The sequence below is a fragment of the Pinus tabuliformis genome, chromosome 4_1 (assembly GCF_031772625.1).
Source record: "Pinus tabuliformis cultivar Carrire ecotype Pingquan chromosome 4_1, CPIR1, whole genome shotgun sequence".
Lineage (NCBI taxonomy): Eukaryota > Viridiplantae > Streptophyta > Pinopsida > Pinales > Pinaceae > Pinus > Pinus tabuliformis.
In genome coordinates, this window is record NC_142303.1 from 699,077,285 (window position 1) to 699,082,619 (window position 5,335).

General features: G+C 33.2%; 1 long non-coding RNA gene across 1 annotated transcript; it reads right to left on the bottom strand.

Annotated features, from left to right (window-relative positions):
• Window positions 1-419: 419 nt before the first annotated feature.
• LOC149178064 (uncharacterized) lies at window positions 420-4,335 on the bottom strand. Its single transcript, XR_016258819.1, has 4 exons — window positions 4,223-4,335; window positions 2,106-2,224; window positions 1,502-1,609; window positions 420-524 (listed from the first exon to the last, which is right to left on the bottom strand). It is a non-coding gene; the product is annotated as an uncharacterized LOC149178064 (long non-coding RNA).
• Window positions 4,336-5,335: the final 1,000 nt, after the last annotated feature.

Here is a 5,335-nt window from a genome sequence, read left to right on the forward strand (position 1 = left end):
CTGCTTCATCCTATAACCCACACCCCAACATAAGACAAAGAACAAAAACATGTGTCAGGCTAACTTGATGTTGAAGCAGTCATGGTACACACACAAGGATATAATCCAAGATCAGAATATGAAAAACATAACAACAAAGAGAATCTAGAGATCAAGCCTCTCTCACCAAGTAGTTTCTCACATCAGGTGTAGATGGAAGATATTCCATATCAGTTTCATATCAGATTTTTTCCATTGTTTGAGAAAGGCCCTCATCAAAATCTTTGTAATAACATAGACATCCAACAATATTAAAACACATGTAGTTTTTGACAACATAAAGGGCATTTATAGTATAACCAAATAGAACTTTAAATGAATTTCTTTCTTGGTGGTGAAAGGGGATTTCTTAAATGCATAATCAACACTAAAACCTTTCAGCATCCAAGCTTAATATAAAAACATACGACTCACTTAATAAAACCACCTCTGACATTGCAAGCTACATTTCTTGCAATACATCATATTGGTACAAGTTGACCTTTCTGCAAAGCACATAAATAAGAAATTAGGAGAGGTGTAAAGTTGGACTCCTCCAAGATATGTTTATCTATCATAATAAAAATGGATCAAAAGAGGAGAAATAAACATTACATATTCCAATGTAGCATAATATGGTGCGAAAGCTGGAACAACATGAATAGGAGATTGATCTATGTCCTCCCAAACCTTTAATCAGTCATCTATTGCCATTGCAATCTTAGGGTGGAAAATCCCAGTACGAAATACATTAAGTAAAGACTCTCTAAAGTCTCTTTCAGATGAAAAGATTTCAAAAATAAATAAAGCCCGTGTTGAACTGTGTTGCGGTTATTTGTCTTGCAGTAAATTTTTATATTTAATATACATCTAAATTTAATAATGAATTGCAACATTTCTGGGTTGCTCCGATTAAAAAATGAAATGGTTGCAAAGAATAGGAATACCAACATACACCTGAAGAAGTATCATTATCCATATGGGCAATAACTCTATTTCTTTGTCGTTTGTCCAGCACAAAAATTTTCAATTTACCAAAATGCTACAAGACACTTCAAGAGAAATCTTGTTCTCATCATAATCAATAATCAAGCTACTCATCATAATGCTACGCCAGGTAGACTGAACTAAAAGGCTAGCCATACACCCTGGAACTCATGTATTTCCATCTTTTATCTGTACCAGGCTTCATCCTTATTCAAATATACTTGTATTACTATACACACTTAGCCTAAGGTCATCCGAATCAAACCAATAGAGAACATAGAAACCTGCATGTCATGAGCCAAATGATCAAGGGGATAAGAATAGGTGTCTCTATCAAAAGAAAGTTGAGATATTGTAAATAAGGACAATATTATAGGCATACCCAATGTTAAGGAGGAAATTATGTAGGAGAATGTGTAGAAACATATTTTTCCTCAACAAATTAACACCTTTAGCATGGAGTCTAATAAAATGAGCAAAGGTGATTGACTTTTACCTGATCATTATGTTTGTAGCATGCAAGGAACAATGGAATACTTTTCAGAGTAACAATGGAAATTTCTCCCCAACAATACCAGTGGATGCTAAAACTTGTTGTAGACTCCTGTCAAGCCAGCTCCACAAGAAAACTTAATCAAATTGTAAAGAACTTTCGGTAAAAGTTTAGAAGTCAATTAACATTTTGGAGCATTGTGGAGGTTGATTAGAAATAATACCATGAAATTTTTTTCCATGGCAAGCATTAGATTTGTTTCGAACAAATGTATTCAAGTTCATAATTTATCCTGATTTTCTTTATGGAATTCATATTTGATATGCTAGGTGTTGAAAAGGTACATGTTTAGAACCATGTGAATTCATGGTTCTTCTAGTTTTTTCAAGAATTTTTTCCAGCATATGATGTTCGTTTAATAATAAATGGAACCAAACGCATCAATATGGAGTCATGGAGGATAGATTATTAATATAATTACCTGAAACTTTTTCATTCACCATGCTCTAATGGCTAATTGATCCTTTGAAAGAAAGCAGACATTGATTTTACCTTAATTTTTTGTAGTCATAATGGTAGAGTAAGACATAATGGATAAAATTCTTACATAAATTTTGGGAGTTTGAAGAGAATTTTGGGTTCATGGCAGAAGCTCTTCTACATGGAATTTTGCACCTGAACTGGTGAAATCTTTCTTTAAGTTTCTTATGTTGAGCATGTCCACCTCTGTCAAGAAAACAAAATAAACAGGTCAATGATTAGAGAGTTTTGATTCTCCTCAACCATAAGAAATATGCTTTAATCCTTTACCATACCAAAGTATATGATCACACCTACATGAAACATCGTGATGAAAATTAAATGTTAAAAATTTATTTAGAATACAAACTGAGATGCTAAAATGAGTAGCTACATGTTTTTGGAGGAAATATATGTCCAAACTAAACATAAACACCATTGAATAAAAATGAGTATATATCTAGGAAATCATTATGTCACATCGTTTAAGGGACCTCTCCAATTTAAGACTTTTCTATATAGACCACATCTTACTGTAAAACCAATGAACTCAAAGAAAGCAATTACAGGTTATCATTCATCCCCAAAAAGGACCCCACCAAAAGAGTATTATAAAATAATTTACTTTCCTCCACAATACAATGTGAATTTTACTCTTTATACACTAATATATAAAATATTTTTGAAAACAAATGTCTATGTGCCATTTTGAAATTCCATTGCTTAAATTCCTTTTAGGTCCCTGAAAATGGAAGTTGTTGGATCTATACAAACATAAATTCAAAGAAATGGATCTAGCATGAAACTTGATGTTGGGAAATGCAAGAGGAAGTATCTAAAGGTTCTAATACTTTGCAAACCACAAAACCTCTATAAACTGATTACTGAAGTCTCCAGAAATCATTCATTAAAGAATTGTTATGATTAGAGCTAGACCATAGAAAGAGGAGGCTTCAATTTTCTCTCAACCCTTCTTGCTAAGGCTTTTCTAGGTCTTTATCCCAAGAATGTAGCTAAATCATTTTCTTCAAATATGCTCGGTTAAAAAAGGTAAAGCTAGAGTCAAGTACAACTTATATAAATAATGTTATAAAAAAATATCACAATAAAATTATAATCCTCTAAGAGGCCAGGAGAATTCCAACTCCCATTTTTAGTGGGCACTAGGAACTGCAATGGAGATACTACACAGGCAGGCAATATGCTTTCTATGCAATAGATTGCAAGTGTTGACTTCAAGATCATATATTTTACTAGCTTAAACTCACATATTTTACTAGCTTAAACTCACTTTCCATCTGATGTGACCAACCTCAATAATTTTCTAAAATATGACAACTTATGGAGAACTGATTTCAATCAAATCTATGGCTATGACTCACTACCCATCTCGTACCATGTTGGATGAGGCATGTTGTGAGAGTGAATTTGGTAACAGAGGGGCATTAGCATTAAGTGAGTTGGAGGGTAGATGATACAGGGCAGAGGATAGAGGTCAGTCAATGGTTCCTTATTAACAAGATGTATTAACTATTCAGAGATCCATCTCACATTCAGGGATTTCTCCTTCTTCCCTACCTGATGAACCATCAACACTTCATTCTGAAGTGCCAACAATAATAGAATTAGAAGACTCTATAGGTGGAATTGCATGATAATGTTTAGAAACCTTGTCATGTGGCTGGGATTGGCTATCAGATGGAGGACTAACAATTGGTTGTTCTTGCTAAAAAGGGGCCATTAATGATTTTATATCTTGAGTATCCATCATAAAACAAGGCAGTGCTAGATTTTGGAACTACATTCTCATCTTGAAGCAACAATCAAAACCGTAAACAATAATATCATTTGCATAGTGGGCTGTAATATACTTAAAATAGTTTACCAAGAAAATGATGGGCAATCTGTTACAACTAAAAATTTTCTCTAACTTCTTGAAGCTATTGAACACCAAAAAGGTCTCCAATTTAAATGTTTCAATTTCCTTTCATATTCAACGTAAATCACGACTTTTGGCACATGTAAGTCAATATTGCCATTTTCTATAGTTGCTTCATCCTATACCCCACGCCCCCACAAAAGATAAAGAAAAAAAACATGTGTCATGCTAACTTGATGTTGAAGTAGTCATGGTACACACACAAGGATATAATCCAAGAGAAGAATATGAAAAACATAATGACAAAGAGAATCTAGAGTGCATACGTATCTCACCAAGTAGTTGCTCACATCAGGTGCAGATGGAAGATCTTCCACATCAGTTTCATATAAGATTTAGACCATTGTTTGAGAAAGGCCCTCATCAAAATCTCTGTAATAACACAGACATCCAACAATATTAAAATGCATGTAGTTTTTGACAACATAAAGGACATTTATAGTATAATCAAATAGAACTTTAAATGAATTTCTTTCTTTTTGGTGAAAGGGGATTTCTTAAATGCATAATCAATACTACAACATTTTTGAATCTAAACTTAATACAAAAACATGCTACTCACTTCAAAAAACCACCTCTCACATTACAAGCTACATTTCTTGAAATACATAATACTGGTACAGGTTGACATTTCTGCAAAGCACATAACTAAGCAATTAGTAGAGGTGCAAAGTTGGACTCCACCAATATATGTTTATCTATCATAATAATAATGGATCAAAACAGGAGAAATAAACAATACCTCTTGCAATGGAGCATAGTATGGTGAAAATTTTGGAACAACATGAACACAAGATTGATCTCTGTCCTCCCAAACCTTCAATCAGTCATCTATTACCATTGCAATCTTGGGGTGGAAAATCCCACTACGAAAGACACTAAGTAAAGACTTTCTAAAGCCCGTTTCAAATGAAAGATTTAAAAAATAAATAAAGACTGTGTTGAACTCCGTTGTGTTTATTTGTCTTGAAGTAAACTTTCATATTTACTATACCTTTGGATTTAACAATGAATTGCAACATTTATGGGTTGCTCCAATTAAAAAATGAAATGGTTGCAAAGAATATGAATACCATCATACACATGAAGAATTATCCTTATCCATATGGGCAATAACTCTATTGCTTTTCCATTTCTCCGGCACAAAATTCTTGAATTTACCAAAATTCTACAAGATGTTTCAAGATAAATGTTGTTCTCAACATAATCAATAATCACGCTACTCAGGATAATGTTGTGCCAAGTATACTAAACTAAAAGACTAGCCATTCACCCTAGAACTCAGGTATTTCCATCTTTTATCTGTACCAAGCTTTATCCTCACTCAAATATAATTGTATTACTATATGCACTTAGCCTAAGGTCATCCAAATCAAACC